We start from the raw sequence: 25,612 nt of genomic DNA on the forward strand, positions 1-25,612 counted from the left end.
AATGCTGAAATTGTTTGCATTATATATGTCCTTTCTGATATTTCACATAAATTAAAACGTTATATTTTGACAGTTTTTTATGTTATTGAAGTGGACCATTTCTCCAGTATTTCTTGCAGTGACAGTGGCTGTTAGGAAATGCTTCTGCCGCAGTGCGGTCACAAGGGGGTAGCATTGACACAGTTGTTTAAGCCCTTTAGCAGGCAACCCAGCAGCAGGACAAACTGCCTTTGATGTAATTGAGGTCTTAGACCTCTTAGAAAAGCATATATTGGTTTGTATGTGGAAATGTTCAAGGAACAATGGATTTCCATAAGTGGATGTAAAATCGTATTTGGAGCATCCCCGGCATGCTAACCACTCTCTAAACAATAAGAAAAAGGACTCCTTCAGGATGGGACGTGTAATTCCAAAGCACTTACAGGCTGGAAATGTAATGGAATGTAGCATTAGGATTAAATGTGTGACTAAAAGATACAGACTTGACTAGTTTTGGGCCTTTCTGTGGGTGATTCATTCAAATAAATTTGTAGATATTCTCAGCTCTGTACAGCAGTACTATACATCCTAATAGAAGTCAGCAAGCAACATGAAAGCCCATCCTTTGGTCTCTCTTTCAGGGGAAAAGATTAAAAGTAGATTTCTTTGCCACTGTTTAGACTTATGAATATGATCATTTATTCTTTCACCCTTAAGAAAACTAAGCAGGATAAATTATGACCTCCAACCCATATAGATTAAGCTGTTAATTATCAATCACTCCACGGCCACATGTATTCCCCTAACTAACATTTTTTGTCTATCCATCTTATCATCCAAAGTAATACTTAAGAGTACGAGTCTGGCAGGGACTCATAAATAAAGGTTACCTATTTACATATTCAGTTTATCATGAATATTGCATACTCTGTACATAAAAATTCAAATGCAGTGTTTATGAAATATGATCATGCAGCAAATGTGAGAAGACACAGAGCACAGCCCATTCATACACTGAGGGGATTTAGAGCAGCCCTCTGTGATTAATAAAGAATGAAATAGACATTAGACCTACAGAACTTAACTCCTACCCAAAGACTTTTTGTTGTTCTTTTGGCATATTCAGAAAATTAAATCTAACGTTTTATTATTATTAAATATTTTTAAGAGCCCAGACTAAGTCTGATATCTGACAGTCTTTACATCAGGGTTATTGATGGATTAATGCCCTGTTATGTTGGTGACATATTCAAAAACCCTTACCTATCTGTAACTCACCCACACAATAATTCAGTAGAAAAAACTGACAGTTATAAAACAGCTATGCTTTATTGACTTGTCCCTCAGTGGTCATCATTTCTTCTATGTATGATTTAACATGGATATAAGTAAAACAGATATAAGGTATTGGTAAAGTCTTTAAGTAAACACATTTTTGCATCATAATTTGGTTTTCCATACCAGTTATGTTTGGAAAAGTTGATCAGCTTTGTATACAATGATGCACACAGGTTTAATATGCATTTATGCAAAGCAAAATGTCTGATAAAATTCTTACACTTACAACTGCTAAAGCACTACATATATGCATTTCCCCACAGACACACACCATATTCATGTAAGGAAAGCTGTTTGGTTTGTACTTAAAACAGCCGAGGGGAATAATGGCATAAAGAAGCAAACACTGTGCAGCAAGTGTCTCATCTCCTCTCATGAACTAGTTAACCTGAAAGAATACGATCTACAAATGTGTTTCAGCAAAAGCAAATTACCTGGGTTTTGTGGAGGGGAACTAATCTCTCCAAGCATGACACTGGACAGGAAAGGCCTCTTACTGTTATTATGATGTGTCGGCTTGTGTTAGATGGAGGGCCTTGATGGCCGCATCAGGAAGGAGCATTGAAGCCCCTCTACCATGACAGCCCCTCTGATGGATGTACAGGTGGTGGAGGGGCAGGGGAAGATGGAGGTTAGAAAGCTGGAGATGAGGAGAAGAAGGAGGGTGATATAAGGTGCTGTGGGGGTTATATACAATAGTAAATACCTACAAATGCAGCGCATTAGCAGTAGGTGCAGAACCCGAGATAACATTAGCATGCACGATAAAGCTTTCAATTGGACAGGCCATCTCCGAAACAAAATAAAGGCCCTGTGCGGTGAATTTTCAAAGCCTATTCCTTGTGACCTGTGATGATTTGTTCTCTATATGAAACAGACTGATGATAACAGCTCATTTGAAAGTAATTTAGGAAATCAAAATGTCTGTACATCAAAGTTTGACACATTATGCAATGCCATATAGATTCTTGACATTGTAGTAAATAAAAAATAATGATGTAAAACTGTTAACTGAGATGATTTGGGGGAAGGAAGTGGATTGTGGCATTATCTTTGTTTTCTTGTGAAAGTTATGTGTTTAATGACAGTTTGTCAGTCAATTTTCCTAAAAACAAAATAGCTGAATTGCTGAGTTGCCAATGTTAACATAGTACATTTCTGCAAACCACAGGTGCGTTACCTTCCTATGTTTTATGCGTATTGTATCAATAATTCTAATGTAATGTAGTATACAGGCTGACTTTGGCAACTAATAACAAATGTAGTTGTTTTTAGCAAGTCATTGCACAGTGACCTGTGGCTGTGTTTCCATCTGGGGATGGTGCCATGAAAAGTGGTTGTTTATTCACTGAGACTGTGTTTTAAGTGTACCATGATAAGCGGGTATTTTAAGCCAAAAATGATCTTTTCCTAACCATAACCAAGAGATGTTTGTGCCTAACCATGACCACAGCTTTAATGAACCGTAATGTTTCATCATATCTGCTACACAGAACCTGCAAATGTTACGCATCTGTGGTCTGAAGAAATATACAATACCAACATTTATTCTCGCATTTGGGTTGCACCCATTACTACGTGGTTCATCGTCCACAGTAGCCAAGCAGCATCCTCCGGGGTTGAAAAATGAAGCCAACAATGCCAAAACCTGCAGTTCTTGGGACGGCCACATGAGGCTGACTCCAGAAGCCAGTCTATGGCCACAGACCCCAACGTTAAAACGCCCAGCTTTACAGCAGAAATAAACATATTTACAGCCTAGTACAAAAAATGGTTTTGGTCTCTATAATTACTTTCCTCCTTTATGACAACAATACAGAGTTGTTGTTTTATATATATATATATATATATATATATATATATATATATATATATATATATATATATATATAAAACTCACCGGTTTACCTTTTATTAAGGCTTAAAATTAAGCATAATTCAGGGCATGATTTGAGTGACAGGCTGTCTGCCGATAGTGTCCTCAGCTTCACAGTCAGATCCACCCCCTGCTCCTCCACAGTGCCAGCCTCTCGCACAAATGTGGTCACGTCTTGATCCAAACAACCAAGATGGTGAAGGCCGAAATGCCAGTGCCGAACTTGAGGCTTCAAAACAGTCCATGAACCAATGGGTAATTTGGATTTGGATTAACTTTAATAATCCCCAAGGGGAAACTGGATTGCCACCATGGCCAACATACAGTACAACAATAAGACATAGAAAAAATATACATATACAATAAAGTCACCTAGGAGTGCAGTGGCAACAATAGCAAAATGACCCGAAAAAAATAAATAAATAAAAAATAAAGATTAAAAAGAATAAGAAGAGTACAAATGCAATTTAAAAGTGCAATGTACAAGGACGAGTATAGCAGCAGGTTATAACAGCAAGAGAGTATAGCTGCAATTTAAAGTGCAATGTACAAGGACGAGAATAGCAGCAAGTTATAACAGCAAGAAAGTGTCGTTGCCATTTAAAGTGCAATGTTCATAATGTCATGATAGCTAGGTCCATTATTTTTCCAGTCCATGATAGAAGCAAGTGCGTCACTGTCCTCTAAAAAACATATGACTCTAAACCATCAACTTTTCATATGCTAAGAAAAAACGCCTTGTTTTCAGCTATGAGACGAATCATTTTTCGACCATCCATTTGGGTTTTAAAGGGCATATTTCGCTTTAGACATAGGAGCATTTTCTACACCTATAAAGGAAAACTTCAATTTCACTAAATCTGGAGATACATGGTTTCTTTGGACAGCAACATTAGGTATTAAAATAGTCGTGGCTTTTCATCCCACAGCACTATCACAAGATGTAACCTGGTTACTACTGACTCCAAATGTGCATCATTAGTCTGCTTGTGTTTTTGCTACCACATTAGTAGCTTTGTTAGATTATGCTGCTGTGGGAGAAGTGCTGTAGACAGGCACTTGTTGGTGTGTCGTAATGTTTTTTTTCCCTCCTTCATCTGAGAATGCTCTCACAGCTGGGGGTGTCTTGCACACAGTATCCATACTAAAATATTAATAGCCAGTTTTTCTCCACGTCAGCAGGTTGTAATTTGATTTCTGGTTTAAGAAATGCAGTTTTGGGCGGCAGATCCCCCAGCAAACACTGGTCCCCTGGTTCCTCCTCATCTTGCTCCTTTGGGGTGTCCCGGGAGACGACGGGTTGTGGAAAGTGTTATGGAGAGAGATGGTGCTCCTCCTTGGCCTGGTAAAGATTGGGGGTGCCGACGCACAGCGGGACAGGTGTTCCGAGCTGCACACAGGGGAGTCTCACCAGGCTGCAGTGCCTGGCCTACATCCATCTCTGTACCTGGGGAGATAAATGGAAAAATGTGACCCAAACAGTCCAACATCACAGCCATGGCAGGAGCGTGTTCTAACAATGGGGAGCGGGGAGGGTTCCCCATATCATTACTAAAAATGAGGCACACTCTGCAATTAATTCTAACCCTAAATGAATGTCTGCTTCTTGCAGCATACCTCTCTGTGGCAGTAAGAATAGATTAATAGTGCAGAATAGGGAAAATAATCTTATGTGGTAGCATGCTGCACTGATATAAAATGGGCTTCAATGCTTGGCTCATTTCTTGATCAACATTTTTTGTCATCTTGCAAACCCTACTTTTTCCAGCCTTTATTGTATAAAATGGTGTGATCTTTCCACTGCCCTTTGTCTTGGAAGAAAAATTAATTCTCATTTGCATTACCACGTCTAAATGTCAGCCACCGATATTTTGTTAGACATTAGTAAAGCTGGCAGCGAGAGGCGCTGGATAATTGCACTCAGCCTAGCAGAGGGATTTACATAATTTCAGATAGCAATTAAAGAATCCTTGGGAATTTTTTATCCTGGCCTCTCTCTCCAGCTCACTCCTACAGCAGTACAAAAGAAGCATTCGTTTACATTAAGCTCCATGCTCCTTGCTGTTCATTTGCATGAAATTAAAGGTTTTCATGATCTTGAACAGCGGGGTAACATTTAAAATGCTGTTTTAAAACCCTCACCTTGGAATAATGAAACGCTTCTATTTTTTTCAGAAGGCAGTGGGAGTTCATTGACTGCCTGTCCACAGCAAAACTTTTTCATTTTCCATTCACTCATACAATATTATATGATAATGCTTTCAATTAATTAAAAATACAGCTCCCTCCCTCTTTCCAAGGTCCCCTTTCTTTTTGATCTGACCATGCCTACCAACATCGCACCTAACCTCTCACCAGGCACTTTAAATATGTCATGATGAAAGCAGTGCCTGACCTAGCACGTTCGGCACCCTAGGCAAGATCCCCCCCTCCACCCTAAAAGCTTATTTTTTTATCTTTTATATTAATTGTGCTAACTACAAACAAGAACAGCAGCTAATGAGAAATAAACACAAACAAACAACAATTTTTTTTTAATTTCATCTTTTACTATTTTTTTTTTTTGTACTGTGCTTTGGACGGATTTTGCCATTCCATTTTCTTTTACTCTAATGCTATCCAAATACACTCCACTCCACCATGCTCTAGCATGTTGTGAATGTGACGATCACTCACTGATGAACTGGATGGACTAGAGGTGGTACCTCTACTACAGACTGTCCATTTAGCATTACATCTTTTGATTGTTTTATTCTCTTCATCTTCCCTTTTTTTAAAATAATGTAATTTTTGTACAATTTTGGTGCTGTCTGTGACGCCTATAGGGAGATCCACCACTGGATGAAAGAAGAATTCAGTCAAAAATGAGCTCTTACATGAAATAACAACTGAATATACACTACAATCTACTTACTGCCTCTTTGCCAGGATAAACCGATGTGGTGACTTCTTCCCAGAGCTGCGAAGATAAACCCCTCATGTACAGTATCTTTAATTAGGTCCCTGTGGGTCCTGGTGTTATCTGCCATGCTGATTAGAGTGAACATTAACTTGCTTTAGCCCTGAATCTGATAACATGCATCGGTGTGCGGTGACAAGAGTGCAAAAATCCAATTGGACATCTTTTTGCACACAACAACTGTTTCTTAGCATATAATATTTCTTTGAGCTATTAGAAATATCACTTTAATGCCAGCAGCAGGGAAAGCCACATTGCTTTAAATCCTTCATGCCTTCTTGGTGTGGCCCGGATGACACATTTGATATGGGTATGCATCATCAGGATTAGTTAAACCAAAGCCTTCTCTTGGGAGGTCTGTGGCTCAGTCGTCCAATGTGCATAATATTACCGTACTTAACAACACTGTAAGTTTGCCAGCTCTCACTTGTGTGTTTAATCAGTATACTATCCAGTAAAACAGAAATGCCGTCACTGTAATCTAGAAAAAAAATAGTATGAATAGTAAGGCTTTGTTAAGACAATAAAGCTTTGTCACAGAGCTCTGAAATAAATACAAAGCCTCATCTGAACAATACCCTTCACACTTCTTCCTTGATTCCCCTTCCATCCTTAAAGGCATCACAGAACATTTTCACACTAGTCGTCCCACCGCTGTGAAATAAATTGTGACAGTAACTCAATATGAAGTGAAATAGCTGAGAAAGCCTTGAGTTCACTTGCGCTGACAGTGCTGTTTAATTCCATCTCGTGCCAGCCTGACATTTCTGCTGCCACTAAATATTAAACATGTGTACCCGTTTCATTTGCATCTGGTAATGAGGTGGGAGACAGCGCCCAACTGGTCAAGCCTCTCTCTCGCGGTAGTGCGTCTGTGCTACCTCCAACGCAGTCACATGGACAAGGGTAAACCAACAGAAATATTTAGAGTGGAAGGGGGCTGAGACAGAATGGAATAGGAAAAAAAGGGGGGGAGGGGGAAAGTGAAGGATAGAGCACCCTTGTGTGTGTGTGTGTGCTCTCCAGAATTCAGAAACCAGTCTGAAATGACCCGAGCTCTCAAGCAGTGTCTGCTTTGGCTGACATTTCTCCCTGAATCTTTTAAGATGCATCCCTTGCTGCAAAATGCATTAGTGGAGAGAGGAGAAACAGAGGCACAAGAGGAGAGGGTTAAATGTGATTGCTCTAAATGTCATCACATCTTCATAATGCAATATATATTCATGATCTGGCAGTCCAGGAGGGCAGACATCACAGTTGTGCTCTGTAATTCAAATGTTTTATCCCAATTTTGATTCGCCATACAATTCTGGGCAGACATTTCAAACCAGGGTGTGCATCTGTTTTTTTTAGGCATAATACATTTGGATGGACCGGTGGCATCTGAGGAGAATGTGGGTGTTATTGAAAAGGCACTGGGATGCTCACAGATAAGGCGAGCTGGGTCTACCACTGCATCTGTTTTATCTCAGAAACTGGCAGTGCTGGATTAGCATTCAAATTCCTTACTCAAGGTGGCTATAATCTATATTTATACATTAAAATGGCACAAGTTACTGTGTGAAACGTAACAGGGGTTACTCATAGATATGAACCATAGGCTGTAAAGATGGACAAAACATCTCTACTTCCTCCCACTGTTCAAAAACAAAGCCAACTTTGAGTTTTTTTAGTTTGGCCCATGCTCCTTCTGCTAAGAGAGAGGGGGTGGGGTTCATGACCTGTACTGCAGCTAGCCACCAGGGGGGCGATCGAGATGTTATAGCTTCACTTTTAGGGAGCTGTCATGCCCTCCATCTGTATTGCTATGAACCCACCAAGAATTATCAGCAGACTTAGTTACCTTCAACTACATTAAAGGTAGCATTTAAGTGTATTTCAAGTCATTGTTCTAGTTATCTGGCAACTTTACTTTTTCTGTGCACTGTCACTGCTCATATGGAGTTCTTTTTGGCCACCACAGTGGTGTTTCCAGGAGAAAAGCTCTAAAAATTGACTGTACGCTGGCAGCAAACAGTAGACAGACACAATAAGTGACTAGCTAGTAAACACTGTGGAGCAATTAGCAGCTTAAGACCCAGATATTTCTCTCTGGAAAAGGGCAGTAAATATATTGGACTTACATTCATGAGGTGACCAGAAACATCACTCCAAATGCTTGATACAGCTGCATGATAAACACTGTTTGCTAACAAGTTAGATTTCAACTTAAAAGGTGGCAACCTGTCAGTGCTGTGCTCACAGCTTATTTCTGCAGCCCACAAGTGTATTGCTAGTTTAGATATAGGTATGCCAGTGTTACTCCATTACAAGTAATTGCTCTACATTTAAAAATGCATGTACGTAATATCAGGAAAATAACTTTATCATCGATGCATTAACTTGTCAGCATTTGAATGTTGTAGCTGGTTAAGGTGAGGTTAATTTAATAATTTTTAATCACGGTTGGGTGGTTCAATCAATAAAGATCTATATTTTGTAAGCAAACTGTATGTTTTGTTTGTAAAGTCCTTAAATGCAAAATCATTTGTACTTTGTATTGTCAAATGTGAGTAAAGAGTACAAATAAATGTAGTGGAGTGGAAGAACAGTATAAAGAAGCATAGAATAGAAAGTAGTCGAGTACAGTAGTCTACAGGTACCTAAAAATTATATTTAAGTACTGTACTTTAATGTAGTTTTTTTTTAAATTTTGAAACCACTGCAAACCTTATATAATAATAAAGAATATATAACAAAAATATATTTACTTGGACACCGATATGTTGTATGTGATACTGATTCTTCATTGTTCTTCTCGATGTTTAGAATAGAAAAGTCAGGTCTTCTGATGTTGCTGAAATGAAAGCACAATATTCCCTTTCCTCTGTCAGACTCTGGTGACAGTGTACAGCCATAACCACTTTGAAAAGAAATCAACACGAGTGTGAAGAAACTTTACACATTCATTTTACTTGTATGACTTCTTAGGCATGTTTTTTTTCCCCTTTGCAGCCAGTGTGGAAAGGAGATGTACTTCTGTCATTGCCCTGTTTGGCATTGAGTTCTGCAACAGTTAAAGTTTAGAGACACCCTGCCTCTCTACGAGGGCTTGTATTGCTTTCATAATATGTATCAGATATGTCACAGGAAATCAAACCTTGATCAAAACCAAAGCTGACTGTCAAGGAGAAACAGGGAAACATCAAAGAGCTTACAGTAGAAAGGGATGGTTGAAGTTGGGTGTGTGTGGTAGGGGTGGGGGGAGGTGTGTGTGTGTGTGGGGGGGGCTTCCCACTTCTTGTTAATTCTCCTCATAAGAACTGTTAAGCACATTCAGCAGTCATCGGGAATTGTGTCCACTCCTGGGCCTCCGGTGGGACTGCGTGTCCTGAGGTTTACTGTTGCTAGCTTGTCATGTCCACGTCAACAGCACTTATCGCCTTCTGTCTGAGCGCTGAGACATTTCCCAGGCATTTAGCTGCCTGTTTGTCTTCTCTTGATTTCCCCTCCAAATCTGTCACATATAGTCTTCACCTGACACCTCACAGAGTGTTCCTCTCTCAAACACTGTCAAAACAGGGAGATCCAACAGGAAGAGATAGCAGCAGGGAGCCACAGATTGCCAAATGTTATACACTGATCAGGCACTGCAAATAATGACCTGTGTAGGCAAAAATGCTTCTGGGATCATTTACTTCATCAACTTGCTGACTGCTATCCAAATAAGAAAAAAAAAATGAACAGTTTGTGTTCACAGTTTTGCAGTTCATTTGGACTCTGAATTATCAAGTGCTGCTTTATCCTGCTCGCACATTGTACTGGACGTCAATAACACAGAGTCCAGAGTTTTCACATCACCAAGACTTTCTCTGTCCTTTTATTTCTTGGAGTAAGAGCACTGGCATGAAAACAATGCACTTCACAGTGAAGGCCTGGCGTCGAATCAAATGCTTCTCTTTGGTGCATTTTTCTTTCCCTTGCCTTTCTTCCCTGGTGAAAACCCTTCTATTATTTCAATAAGCTCTTGGTTTTAATACATTATTGATCTTAAGGTTGAACTACGGGCCACTGCATTACCAGGATTCTAAAGCCCATCATGGCATGACACTCATGTACTTGTGAAAAATTATACCAATTATGAAATCAACCAACAACTACCTCAAAAAGCAATCAATTGTCACATTGGAAAGCATCTTGTCCCACAATGCTATTGGCTTTGTGGTTACACAGAAGGGGTGGGCGTTGGATGTTTAATGACTTCCAAATACTGATCCCTCTCTTTTTTTTTTCAAACACTTATTACTATTCACTCTGAGATGGTTTTGCTCCAAAGCAAGCTTTCGATTATGTTTGATGCTCCGTGTTGAGCCGTGTTCCAATAAGACAATAGCATTTGCCATTGATTAGCCTTAATGAGCACCGGAGGCTCAACACCACGTGCACTTAAAAGCCTGCATTAAGGCTATGAATTATGATAAGTATACTATATACCAGTGCATTAGCAAAGGATGTATTCATTCTAATTCTGCAAATGCCACAAAGCAAGCTGAGAAGAGAAAGCCATTTCTAGAGCCGCTTAAATGGGTGGGGGCCAGGGGCTGAGTGCTTGCGGGGTCAAGTGCAAGCCATGTCTTTGACAGTGGCTGCCTGCCTGTGTTTCCATATCACAACGTTCAATCATGCAGTGCCCTCATGCAGAAACCTTTAACTCAATGCTCATAAATGCAGGGAAGCAAAGCTTACTGTCTGCTCCAGCACCAGCAACCTCTGTGGAAGTATTTGTTGTGGTCACAGGGTATTTGTCATTGTTTTGTTTTTCTGCTTAATGTTAGAAGATAGTGGTTTTTTTATGTGCCGATAAAAGGTGCACATTAAAAGAAAATTCCACCCAGCGCTCTCCACAGAGCACAACATGCGGTATGAAAAGCTACAATTAAGGTCACCTTTATTGTTTCCAATCTGAATCGCCAGTGTGACATCTAAATGACATTTTAATGAAAATTTTAGACAGGTTATTTTGAATAGTTTCCTAAAAGATGCAGAAGGTTGAGCAGTGGTGAATTGCAAGTGTCTTTGGGGGGAACGGGGTGGCTTGATGGGCGCACGAAATCTGAGCCAAATAAATGAAGTGGAGATGGTAATACAGTGTGTTATAGCGGAGAGTGACAAGCCCGTTCCTCCCATGAAGCAGCTGAGCTGGCATTAAACAGACAAGACATCCCGTTCAGTCAGTTATCAGCCCAGGAATAATGAAGGAACAGGCCGGCAGACCAGGACGAGTCACCCTAGTCAGCCAAGTGGAGAATTTAATTTCGTGCAGGTTTCTCTGCAGCCAAGCATTTCCCCCATCGGAGGTCCACTGGTGCTCGGGTGAGCGTGGACATCTCAGTGCACCCCACTCCGAGTCTCTCCGGCACTGACAGAGACATGTGGTGATGGATTTTAGAGTGGTTGGGGGAAGAGGGTGGACTTAAGTTTGGGTAGGTCTGTTAAAGAGGGGAGAGAGCGATGACAAGCTAACTTCAGAGCAAAGTAAAAAAACGATCAGTCGTGTTCCTCATTTTCCAGAGTATGAGTGTATTATTAAATCAAAGACAGTGAAATGAGAAATGGGTCCTGTCTGACCCAAAGATATGTAGGAAGGAAATAATATTGTCTGTGCTTCATGTTACCCCTGCTCCACCAACCGCCACACTACCTAACATGGCCACTTGGCCACTACATTTACTATATTTAAATGCTTGTCTTACTTCTAGTTGTGCTTCTAAAAAAGTGAACATTATAATATCTTAGGGGAGAGCGGGGCCAGTTAGGACACTTTTGTATCAACATGAAATAGCCTTCCAATTTTCACCGACTACTCAAAGAGAAATTAAAATAATTTGATCTCTTAACAGATACATGTGTTTGCTAACAATTTATTTTACTTTTATTTTTTAGAGCCAACCACAAATATTGAAGATCACAATTTTGTTAGAAATCTTAGAAATCATGCTGTTAAGTATGTAAAAATACTCATACTAATATTAGTTTGAGTAGTAGTTTGAAATCTCTCAAAAGGGTAAGATTCCCAAGCAGATCGTCTTGTGGTAGGTTTTACTTTCTGCTCTCAGCAGTGCACATCAAGATGGCAAGCATTATCGCTAGAGAAAACATCAGAGCCATTCAGCCACAGGATACACGTTAGAGCCTCAGTCAGACCCAGATGATGAGTCTGTTGTACACCAAAATTGGGGAATGGTAGACATATCAGAATGGTAAGTGTAGTTAGCATCATTTATTTCTTAATGTTGTTTGTTAGCTTGAAAGCAAACTGGCAGTTACTGACAGTTCGTGTTTGTAAGACATACAATAATATCTGTTACCATGGGGTTTTTGGTAAAAACTGCACACCATAATAATTACTGTCAAATCTTTAGCTATGCTAATGCAAGCTCTTGATCTCTGAGGTGTCCCCTTTGCCGTGGAGGTTTTAGGTATCTTTGCCGATGTTGTCTCGCAGTCTGTTTTCCCTTCAATTTGTGCTTGACTTTTGACCTAAGTGATCTAGCTTGCTTGGGATATTTTGATTCCCATATTTTAGGAAAATGCACAGACATTGCCCCAACTCCAGTAGAGGAATCTGAAAACACCTCTTTAATAACAAACTTTGCATCAGCTCCTGAGGAAGTGTGCAGGTCTTTGAAGCCAATTCTTTTTGGCCAAGCAGTTGAGTTACAACCTTGGCGTCTGTCACATGAAAACCCCTGGCCCAAAAACGCTTTTTCCCATAGTCCTGTGAAAGACATGTCTGTAAATCCGTAGATAATTTTTTTTTTTGAGCGTCACAACCAGAGTTGGTTATATTTGATTACTTTTTGCAGTAATGAGTAACCTAATGCATTAGTTTGCTGTTTGAGTAATCAAATACTAAATAATATTTTCAAACAAGACATCAGTTACTTCCATTACTTTTAGAACGCTGGTCCTTCAGCTCCGAAACAGCAACGGCTGTCGTTTGGTTCTAATAACGGAGATAATGTTAAACCTATCAGTCTGAAAGAAGCCACAGAGCTCGTGGCTCGCTATGTGGTCGGAGAAATGCTGCCGCCGTCTAAATAGGTGGAGTAGGACTCCCTGACAGACATATTTCAGACTCAGGACTTGCATTATGCCTGGTACACGCTACACGCTGGTACTCACCAATTATCCCTGGTCGTCTTTCACGGCGTGTGTGATGTCATCGGGTTATTCTTGTCCTGTTTTTATTACTTTGACTATTATTTGAGTCACTGCCAGAACTGTGTCAGTTCCATAGACTGTATAAAAATATGTGCCAGCCGACATGTTGTTGTAGTCACCTAAAAGCGTCAGCAGATGGCAGGAGCTACATTTGAAGCGCCATATGTAAACTATCAAGCTACTGTATCTTCCACAGGAAGTTTTGATAAATGTTTCAGAATAAAAGCCTATTTATAAAATGGAGGGATTCTCTAGCCGAGGTTATACGGGGCTTTTAAAATAAAAAGTCAATATATAAACACACAGAGGGATTAATAAATAACGGACCGTCTATAATGTAGTTTGTTTCAAATGAAGCTGGGAGCCTCTGCAGTTGTGGTGAGTAAAAGCCCCGTCGCTATTTGTTAATGTTATTACTTAATGTCCGACCGTGAGGATGTACCATTGTTTGCTAGCTTGATGCTAATGACAGTAACGTTAACTCAGCGGGTTGACAAAGTGCCTCTGCTGTTTCACACCATCATTTCCCCCTTTTACTCTGTGTGGTAACATCCCTAGAGGAAATATTAAAAATGCTGGCAAATGTTGTTGTCATACAGTTGTCTACGGCAGCAGATCGTTCTGTGTTTCTACTGGTCAAAGTGACGGCTGTGATGGGAGAATTGGATCTCAGTGAAGGACAAGTGGTCCATAACTTTAATTTTGGAGACAAAAAAATGTAGGCTTAGCGCCCTGTGGTCCATTGCCCAAGAGGAAATGTAGAATACTCAAAAGTACTTTAAAAGTGCTTGAGTTACTTTTCTCAGGGAGTAACGCTGGAAGTACTTTTCAAGTAATTAAGTTACTCTACTCAGGGAGTAACGCAGTAAAGTAACTGGTTATTTTTTTAAAAAGTAACACAGTAACGTACTTCGATTACTTTTAAAGTAACCCTTAACCAACACTGGTCACAACCCCTCAAAATGACTCATTCTACTATCAGACTTCGATCCATCTGGTCCGATAACATGCTGACAGTCCAGAAGAGCCACAAGATTGAATAATTTAATCCTGGTACAGGTTAACAGAGCGCCAAACCCGAAGTAGCTAGCCTGGTAGCCAGTCTCTACTGTGCTTGCTCTATCAGCTCGATGATGCTGAATCAGTACTGATCATCCATGTAATCTCATATGCACCATTATAATGTTTTCGGCTTTTGTGCCACTAAGCAATTTTCATTGGAATGAACAAGGTCCCTCCTCCAACACTGTATCCATTTCTCTTTATACATTCATGCTTTGCACCAATACCATTCAGTGTAGTACATGTCAGTTATTTTAGGGGACACACACAATAAAATCACATTTTTGAGTTGAGCAGGACTTTGAATGCAGGTGAATGCAATGAAGGGATTCCATGTTGGCTTTGTCTCTCTTGCTCACTGAACATCATAATTCCTCCCCAGAGGTGTTTATCTTGCTGGCTTTTGTGGTCACATGACCCCCCCTGTAGATTGTAGAGTATATCAGCTGAATGGTGAAAAAGCTGACAACTGACGCCCCTAGCCTCTGCCCGCTACCTTCAGATTTCCATGTCCTGCAGCCATAGCATCTCTGTGTGTTCTTGCAGATGTGTAAGGTCTTGCAGGCATGTGGAACACACTGGCGACTTCCCAGCACAGATGGCATTCATGCTTTGCTTTGCTTTGCTTTGCAGTAAGAATCAGACTTTCTGGTACAATTACATCAATTGTGTTCTGAAAAATGTAGGTCTACTGGTGTAGCAGAATAGTGCCATTTTACACATTTAACACAGTATACTTATTGCTATGCAGCGAGCATGAGGTCAGGTGTGAAATTATTGGTGGTGTAGTTCTCAGTAGAGAACACTGCTCTTTGCTGGGCAGATCATTGGAATGTGAAGCCCATTCATTCCCCTCCATAGACCTGTATTTCTAATAACCAACCTTTGTTTGAGCCTGGCAACACTTGGCGGTTGTCTGGTGTGACCACTTTGATGTTTAAAAAAGTGAAATATGAATACTTTGGCTGTGTGAAAACAACACTTTGCCAATTTAGATCGAACAGGCTGTCTCTTGGCACTACCTGCATTAAAGGCATTGTGATCTATGAGGCAGCCATTGTGTGTATATGAATAAACTATTCATTAAATGTCTTTTAACAGAGATGTGTGCCAAATAAACAGCCAAAGTCTGGTCCAAGTCTGTGTAACCAAAGCCAGTGGGAAGGGTAATCACTACGGTTGGGTTTAATGTTTTTTTTCTTGGTCTTCAATATGCCCTGGACATACAACAAACGGAAGCCATCTTACTCCCTACACTTCATGATCAAAGACAAATAAATAAGATTTCAGTGGAATCATTTTTTATTTGTAGAGTTAAGGAGAAGTCGTAGCACAGTCTGTTTTAACACCAGAGTAACATAATAAAACTTTAGAAACTACAAAGCACAAACCAAATATATACACAAAATGCATGGCCAGTATTAAAACGTATAAACAGGGTTATAACCTGCTAGCACTCTGAAACTGATGACTGGTCTTAAAACAGGGAGTTACGTTTAATAATTAGCCTCTGCTGTTAAATGTTTCTGATGCTGCTGAAGGTTTATTTTCCCCAGTAATATCTGGACATACAGTCATAAAATAGATCAAAACACTTTAGTAAAATGATCATATTTCTGCCTGAGATACTCTAATATTGTTTTAGATAAAGGAGTGACAGATAAAAAAAGAGGAGCCTATATGCTGTTACAGGTCAGTAGAATAATTTCATTATTCCAGGGCTCTATTTCCACTGGTTTTAAAACAGAGCTTCTAACAAATGGAGAGATCGTTTACACGCTAAACACATGATTTTAGCAGGATTTGGAATTATGCAAAGTTTATTTTAGTCCGTAGTGACAGTGCTGCTACTTTTACACTCTGATTCCATCACTGCAGCTCAAAATAACATGAGACACCTACATGATGAGAACTAGGAAAAAAAAGATTATGTTTTATTAATAAAATAATCCACACACTGTTAATTGGCTCCCGTTATTATAAATTCCACATTTCGGTCAAATAGACCTCATCAGTCATTAACTACTTCTCCACTCTTTACTTCAGCAGCAGAAACAGTCTGGCATCACTTTAAAGTATTATCACCAACTAACTAAACAGTAAAAAATCCCCTATACTTATGTCATATATGCCCATAGCTCATTAATACATCGACGTAATTTTAGTTTCGGATGATGGTGTATTTTTGGATAACGTTTTCAGTGTTTCCAGAGTTTCTGTTTTAAGATCACAGGTTGTCGTTTACATCCAATGCTAATTTTACTGTCTCATAGTTGCAGACAGTCTCGCTGCCGTTTCATCACATATCATATGAAGCAGCCTACTTCATTCTTGGTCCTGATGATATCGCTCAAAATTAACACCACCACCTCTTCCACATGAACACGCTTGTTTCTGGATAGGAAAACCCAGAGTTGGCTGAACTGGTTGATAATCAGCTTTGTAGTAACCATTATTCAGACGGCCAATGTTAGGGTTAGTCAAACCAGATAACGAGAGGATATCCTGGTTAAGTTGAACTGGCTTCATAGTACAGGTCTGGATCTGTCTGTCTTGTTTAATGCATTCAGAAACCAAAGTTGTGGTTTTACCGGGGATCATGTGCTGGTCTATTTCCTGGCTTTGAGTACTGACTTTCTAGAAGACTTCATTCCAGTAAGTGTTTTTTTTTAACTTTTGCACTATAATTCACATCTATAGGGAATGTGAGTTCAAAACAATGTAATAAAACAATATGTTGCTCTGGTATTTATAGCATAAACACTATAAGTTAGTATGGGCATGTTGAAGAGTGTCTTCTCTTTAACTCTTAAGTGTTTCCTCCCACAGTTGCCAGCAAGGCACAGAGATTTCTCACGGTTAATGAATCTCTCATAAAGCAGAATTTGAGACAATTACTGTACACGATGCCACTGTAAATTACCCTTATTCTGCGCAAGACAATTTGATATGTGTCGAATTGTTCTTATGACAGCCTCCTCTCAAGCCAAGCACTGGACACAAATCTTACCATTCAAACCTCTCCAAATCATTGTTCACAGTGGCTGTGAGGGTGTTTTTTGTCTACAATGTGTGACTCAAGTGTCTTCAGCACAGAACTGTCTTTTTGTCAGTTAGATCATTTGGCTACTGGCAGCTGTAAACTCCCAAGAACCTAGCCATGCCATTTTTTACAGAAGAGGATTTCAGGTTGTAACTTACTCTCTAATTAAACCATTTTATCCCCTTAAACTTGACATCCCTATCACATTTCTGACTTTAAACAGTGTACATAATATACGTAATATACATTATTTCAAAAGAAAGCTGACCCTGAGTATTGCTCCCAGCATGCAAATTTCAATACTTCCACTAGCTTCCTTTTGATGAGAAACTTGTGGAAAAATATCTTTTGCTCATGCTGCTGTATTGAAACACTTACATACGCCTATATATAGAGTTTATGGACATGTGTCTTCTTCTATGTGTAAGTAGCAGTCAAAATGAGGAGGAATTAAGCACTGTAGCTTCCTTTGCGACAGTCTCAGAGGCTTTCTGTCTGATGCTTGATCATGTGTGCTTTCCGTCTTTCTGATGTCAGGGAAAATATCATCTCAGACAACAGCAGAATCTTTCATAAATGATCCCATAATCTGGGATCGTGCTTGGCTTTAGAAAAGACTATGGCTAACACTATCACCTCTCTCATACATTCAATATTTCATCTCGCTGTGTAGATAACGGGACTGTTCTGGCAAATATTGATCCTATCTGGGACAAATATCACAGGATTAAGGAAGTTACTCAGATTTGTTCTATTAGTAGTTATTGGACTTCTTTTTTTATATGTGTAAGAAAGGATAAGACAAGACATGATACTTGAAAGGGCCTTCTGTGCTGTGAATCTGTTCAGCGGTGTTGCTGCCAGGGCCAAGTCACAGCCAAGCTTTTGTGGACAAACTGTGTTTATACTTTTTGTGTGTGAAGGATGTATATAAATCTTTAGATAAATGTATTTGCTTGTTAGTCTGGTTTAAACTGTATGTTTGTGCTGCAGATGAAAGACTGACTTCACACTAACAGTGACCACTCATTTGGAAGCAAACCAAATGCCCATGGCTGTAAAGACCTGCCCAGGGTTCAGGTTCTTAAAGCGGAAATAATTGCAGAGGTGCACGCTCCATTAAAAGCAACTATTTAATACAATAATCATTCAATTAAAAATCCCTTGTAGCAGCTGCCATACTTGATTTGGATCAAAGGAACATGTTATTTGTGGTATGAGGCAAACTGTTTAACCAAGGGCCACAATCTGGTCTCTCTGCAGAGAGAAATGTACCTGCAGACGGCACCATTTAAAAATATGCTCATAATGATTCCTTGCTTGGATTCTTAGTTATAATGAGTGTTTTTTTGCCACATGATCTATGGTAGACCGAACTCCGTACTGCTAGATTTTTGCCAATATCTGCATGCAGGAGAATATCATTGTAAAACTGAGTTTCAGTTCTGAAAGATGTGGGAGGCAGAGCTGTTCTAGAGGCAGAAAGACTTTCACTTATTGAGATAATATTATTTAAACTGTGTTTTATTAATATATATGTCTATGATTTTTTTTTTAGTGTCACTTATTAACATGTGAGAACATCAACAAGCAGATGCTTGAAATGGCTGGTAGCTGGTGTCTTGAGTTCAACATTTGTCTGATGTAAAAAGCATTACACGCTTTGAATATAATTTCAGCATAGTTTTTTCCAGCTAACAGTTGTTGTTGTTGTTGTTGTTGACAAAGAGTCCTTGGAATAGATTTAAAATCCCATTATCAAGGCTGAGCCTAAGCACAGAGGGGGCAATTAAAATGTTCAACCATCCATCCATCCATCCATCCATCCATCCATCCTCCTATTCGAGGCTAGGTCTTGGGGCAACAGGCCAAGCAAAGCACCCCAGACGTCCCTCTCCCAAGCAACATTTTCCAGCTCCTCCTGGGGGACCCCAAGACATTCCCCGGTCAGATGTGATATGTAATCCCTCCAGCGTGTCCTGGATCTAACCCGGGGCCTCTCACCAGTGGGACATGCCCGACAAAGGCATGTTTAACCCATGAAAATAAAACTGCCTGTGCAGATTTGAAAATGAACAATGGCGGTAAATGCAGACAAACTTAGACTTAACATTTTGTCTGCAGGCAGCGTTCCTTGCCAGATTGCACCAAAAATGCACCATCACGACCTGTGCAGCATTGCATTGTTGTTAACATAGCCTATTTAATTCTGGAAGCCAAGTTTTTAATGGAACATCATTAAAGAAATTAGTCAACGACATACTGCCCATTCTTAATCTACTATGAAGTGGAACCAACTTTTACTTTGTTTGACTATTTCTTGACAAGACTCTATCTGAAACAAAATAAGACAAAATTCAGTTGGGATCAATCAGATGTAGGCGTCAACCCAGTTGCCAGAAGAAAATGTTGGCACTGTGAGTTTCTGCAAACCACAAATACGTATCATATCAATGAGAAAGAGGGATGGTGGATGCCGTGTCACCTAGGCAAGATGGCTGCCAAGCTGCAGACCACTTTTTGAGAGCAACAAACAACAAAACTGGTTGCATTTTTGTGAGTCATTGCTCTGTTTCCAGCAGCTTTTAAGGTACCAAAGGCTGGCATTTTGTAGCAACCCACTGCTGTGTTTCCAGTGGGGATAGTGCCACAAAAAGCAATTGTCATTGACTTAGACATTGCTGCGTTTCCTGTTGGTATAGAGTTTTTTTTTCCCTTTGCTGCTTTTATTTGAAGCCAGAACGTGACCTTTTCCTGACCATAACCAAGTGGTTTTGTGCCTAACCCTAACCATGATGTGTAAACAACTATACACACAACTACAAAATAATGCCCAAATGCAATATATCTGTGATTTGCAAAAACATACAATGTCAACATATTTTCCTGGCAGCTTGTAGACATAGTATCTACTTCTACCAAATACTTAAACATAAATCTGTAAATTAAAAATCAATTGGACAATTGTCTTCACTGCTAAAACTCTTTTGTGCACATAGTATAGCATGCATGGAACAGTCAATTGTAACAGGTTCAATTGTTTTAGGTTCTGGTGAAAGCATGCTGCAAGTTATCAGTAGACTAACAGAAAAACTACAGCAGTACATCCTTGGCCTGCCTCTGATCTCAGATTGAATAGTTATGTGTCCACTTGCCTCGAGACAGCTGGCTTTCTCCCAAACAATGTGGCAACAGAGAGAGATGGGCAAAGAAAAAGCAATATAGTCATATTGTAGCCAAAACATATTTATTTTAGAATATCTATATGATGTATGCTGGAGTATTATCTGTATATGATGCAGTATTTTATATGACTTTACAGGGTAAATTGTTGCAAAGGATATGAATTATTTTAGACAAACACAAACTAGAAGTTTCAGAAACAAAAGAACGTTGCACCCGTTTTACAGTTACTAAACCAAATGGCCTTTCAAATGGGAAACGTCAGACATTATGCCGCTGGTTTGCATGCAAGCCCATTCTTCATTACAGAGAGATGGCTTTGTGTTTTTATCTTGTTGGGTGCAAAGGAGCACATTACATCGAGTCTTTGTTTTATTGTGTTCAGCAAATTAATAAATGGGAAGCACAGTGGGAAAAATAGATATGAAAATGTGTACTTTGCATTATTGAAAAGCCCATCCACTAAAGGTTACCAGCAGCTATTGTAGTACAATCTGTGAAATGTAATTAGAGTGTGTGTGAGAGAGAGCAGCGCAGATAAAGCTGCCTCTGCCATTATGGACTCCCTCATAACATTTTGCCTCCCCCTGAAACTTATTCTCTCTGAACTAATTTTGCATGACATATTGCATTTCTGCTTCAGCTATCATGAGGCTACCTGTGAATTAAACTGGGTTTGCAATACAGCAAATTTCCAGATTACATTTTGGACATGCAGATATCTCATATTTGCCATGATTTATTAATTTAAGCCAGACAAAACTCACAACATTACTTACAACTGTTATTGCTGTTATACGCTCTATGTGTGCTGATATGTACGATATGAGATGGATAGAGAAGTGGAAGAAGTGCTGGGATGAAGGGAACAGAGATTGCTTCTTGAGGGAATTTAGAGACAATGGGAAGAAATATGAATATATGAAAACAAAATATTTTAATTTAAAGGAACAGTGTGTAAGAATGGGGGGGGGGGGGGTTTAGTGGCATCTAGCAGTGATGATTGCAAATTGCAACCAGCTGAAACTTCTCCAGGTCAGATTTCCTTCAGCTTTTATTGCTCAGTAAATTTTTACCGGGAGCCAAATAAGAGGTCTTCTCCTCTCCAAAGATACTGATAAAGCGGTTTCACATTACAAATCAATGTTTCTCCAACACTGTTTGGCATGTCGGGCATTGCCGTTTAGACACACAGAGCCAGATTGGCGAGTTGATCCGAGGTACCCAATTTTCCGCCTCATAAGGGTTAACATATTGGCAGAACTTTTTTGGTTTAAAAAGAATGAGGTGCCCTTCCACCACGGGAGGGGCTGTTGATGACTTGTGGAAGGAGCTGTTGATGACGCCCACGTGCGACCCACTGGCGGTGGATAAACAGGAAACAGCTGATAGCAGGAATGAGCAGCTAGTAGCAAGAGGGAAACACAAACTGAAAGACACTGTAAAGATGAGCAACTGGGGAGACAAGGAATTGCGCGCCCTCCTTGTCCTCGCAAATGAAGAGGCCATTAACCGTCAAGTGACGGGGACGGTGAAGGATGGGCCGACATATGACAGAATCGCCAAAGGACTGACCAGCCGTGGCTTCCCTCCCACGTCACTGTTTATGTCACACGCTGAGCTACACGTTTTGTTACTTGCTCACGCCCCCCCATTGCCCCGAGGCACATTCTGTATAAACAAAAGTAGGCAGGCAGCATTTTGCTGCAGTCCCTGATTTTGTTTTTATACTGCCAATGCTGAAAGAAGACTGACTGGGCTTTCGTGCAAAGTTGCACAATTCCTATTTAAAAAGGGCATATGGTTTCTAGATCCAGTGTTTGGTTTTTCTGTTCTAGGCTTCTGTAGAAACATGGCTGTGCATCATGGTGATCTCTATGGATGAGGACCCACCAGCGATGTTAATATCATCAGGTCATTCTAAGGTAACAAAAACACAACAATTCTTATTTTCAGGCAAATATACCCTTAAGAAAATACACTTATTACATTATATTACATTTCTGCCAAAATATTCCCCTGAATCCCACACACTGAAACTTTAAAAGCTTCAATTTGTGCTGAAATAGCTCCTCTATATAACAAAATTGCTTGTGTTGGTGTCAAAGTGGAGGGACAGATTAAATGGAAAAATCTAATTGCTGATGGATATCACTTATTGTAATAGCTGAGTAGTTCAATTTAAATACATTAATCATCTCTCTACCTGAAAGTATTTTAAAATCCAGTGAACTGCAGTACAGACAGGAAACAAAACAATGCTAGACTTGAGAGAGCAACAAACACTGAACACATGGGTCATTAGGTCACGGGCCTGTTAGCAGTAGATGTATAGAGTACATATCCTTGTTAATTAGTTTTAACTTGTGCATATAATACTAATTTATTTTGCTGGTCGCACTTTGTTGGCAAATGTGATTGCTGCCTTAATTTTGTTTTCTAGTGTAGACAGGTTGTGTGGAGGTGGTGGGCGTACAAAGCACAGGACTCTGACACCAGAATCCAGAGTTCACATCCTGAGGCCTGTATGTAGTGAGGTTTAGGCAACAAAGGCACTTTGGTTAAGGAGGGAAAGATTGTGACGTCAGTTAGACATTACTAAGGTGTAACTTTTTCAATATTTAACAAGAACCACTATCTATCCTGAACCTTAACCAAGTGCTTTGTGCTGAAGCATATCCATAAATAAGTTGCATCGTGCTTTAATTGCTTTGAGTGGATATTATATTACAAGAGCAGAAATACAAAATATGTCATTAAAAGTTTTGCAAATAGGTCCACTATGAACATTTTCCCCCTTGGCGTATATGTTAATGAATCACATTTCATTAAGTTTGTAGGAAACTTAATCCGTACGGCATTATGCTTTTTAAAAAAACATAGCTGCTCTTGTAAATAAGCAATGGGGAATTTAAATCCCTACATTTACTCAAGTACTTAAAGAGTAACCGTTAATTTTCAACCTGGGCCCTATTATCCCATGTTTTAGCATCCCAGTCTCATACCGACGTTGCTGAAATCCAGTGCTTGGGCAATGACTTGCGGTGTCAGACACTGACAAAACAGCCGCCCTTTAACATCAGCGTGATACGTGGCCGGTCACCGTTATAGTTCAATGGCGCTTGGCGGCATCAGGGGGAAACTCGGTGGGACAGGAACGACAGCTAAGGTGACGAAAGTCCGTCTAGGGGGAGTGCTTGACCGGCTCAGATTATTGTTTTGATTGTCTGACAACATTATTGAAAGAACTGCAGGTATAGACCTTTTTGTGGAAGAGTGAGATCCTTTTTGTTTAACCAGAAAAAGCCCCGGCATTGCTTTTGCAAAACAACGCAGACTCTGTTAGCAGGCACGTAGCTGTTTTATAAAAGGTAAGAGTCTCACTCCTACCACTATTTTTGGCTGAGATATACTGTCTAGAAAGTGGGATCATAACTTTCATGTTTCATATGGCTTTATTTGGTGATACTTTATGGTATTTCTGTGTCAAAAACATCAGCTATCATAATCACACCTGATTTCAGTAAGGTACAATGTTTGAAGCTGGCTGAGTGTTGTTTGATCACTGATAGTACTGTTTTGAAGCAGAGTGACCGACTGCCTGGATCTTTTCATGGAAAAAAAACACTGTAGAATGGTCATACTTTGAGCAATCTTCTTCAAATTTGAAGCAAATGTTCATTGATAGTGTGCTTACAACCCCACAGTGTCATTTACCTGCTCAGATGAAGCCACAGACAGTTATTTATCCTGAAAATCATTTTTTTATTTTATTTTAGGCAAAATCTTAAATTTGTTACTGATTTCAGAGGCCCGTTACTCTGTCTCTGTATCACCTAAAGTGTTTCTGATACTTTCACAAGAAACTTCAGGGAGTTTTCTTTCTGGCAAGACCTCATGTATGCATGTAGTCAGAGTGGTTCAGAATCTACAGTCATTTTAATTTGGGTATGTCATTTTAGGCATTTTTGCTACAAAATGGGGGTTTAAATGCATACTGATGGTCTGACAATGGCATGGCAATTTTTGCCATTTCTGGGGAGCAGTGTTGTCAGTGCTGTTTTCTTGAGCAATGCACCTGCAGTTAAGATACATATGACTGGTTTCTTCTGAACATCATCTTGGTTTAAAAACTCAAATTTTTAAGTGCTAATTGTCATTTTATTTAGCTACTGCAAACTGAAAAAAAAACCCCCATTAAACATATGTCAAATTATATTAAATCAAACGTCCTTTATTTTTATTTTCTTAGGAGACCGTAAGACATGGTTTACAGTGTCTCCAGACACTGGTTGAGGATTTTGACAAAAAAAAAAAAAAAATTGGAGTGCTTTACACATATTTGTGACAGTTTAAAATAAGAAAACAATATGTGATCCCATTTACACGTAGGTTAGGGGAGGTCGTCCATCACATAATGACCCAATGAATTTCTTTTCTATGCTTCCTGTTCTCAGATAAGCCAGCTCTTCTTTTAATGGTGCCTCTCCATGAAAAGAGTGATAATAGAAGCCAACCAGGCCAAAAGTTGAGCAAAAAGGAGAAATGATTAAGGAACCTTATTAAAAGCAACCTTGTAGATTCAGACGCGTGATGGAGAGCACATTATGAGGCCTGATCCTTTTCAAATGACACCACGGTTTCCCGAACACGCCGAAAAACCTGATTAGGGTGACAAGCACTGAGTGATACTGCAAACCTGTTAATAACATGAAAATTAGAAGGGGCTCATGCAAAGAAAGGAGATTAATTTAGCTGGAGTCCATCTTGCGCAAATTGCGAAGTTGTGAATATGTTTTCAGATAATGAGCCTTCCTACTTGTCAGCTCACTTGTCATTTTCTGTAATTAATGTTAAGGAAGACTCCTTCCTGATGGTTCATATTACTCATGTACCAGGAAAATTTCTCCCCAGAAATAATTTACATTTATTATCATCAGTCTGTTTGTGTGGTTTATTTCACAGTGGA

The 25,612-nt window shown here is 39.6% G+C and overlaps 1 long non-coding RNA gene across 1 annotated transcript in view; it reads right to left on the bottom strand.

Annotated features, from left to right (window-relative positions):
* Positions 1 to 3,750: 3,750 nt before the first annotated feature.
* LOC125891026 (uncharacterized) overlaps positions 3,751 to 25,612 on the bottom strand; it is an 86,632-nt gene continuing 64,770 nt past the window's right edge. Inside the window, exon 3 of the long non-coding RNA XR_007449597.1 lies at positions 3,751 to 4,640. This is a non-coding gene — a long non-coding RNA (uncharacterized LOC125891026). The remainder of the gene's footprint in view (positions 4,641 to 25,612) is intronic.

Source organism: Epinephelus fuscoguttatus, linkage group LG6 (genome assembly GCF_011397635.1).
Source record: "Epinephelus fuscoguttatus linkage group LG6, E.fuscoguttatus.final_Chr_v1".
Taxonomy (NCBI): domain Eukaryota; kingdom Metazoa; phylum Chordata; class Actinopteri; order Perciformes; family Serranidae; genus Epinephelus; species Epinephelus fuscoguttatus.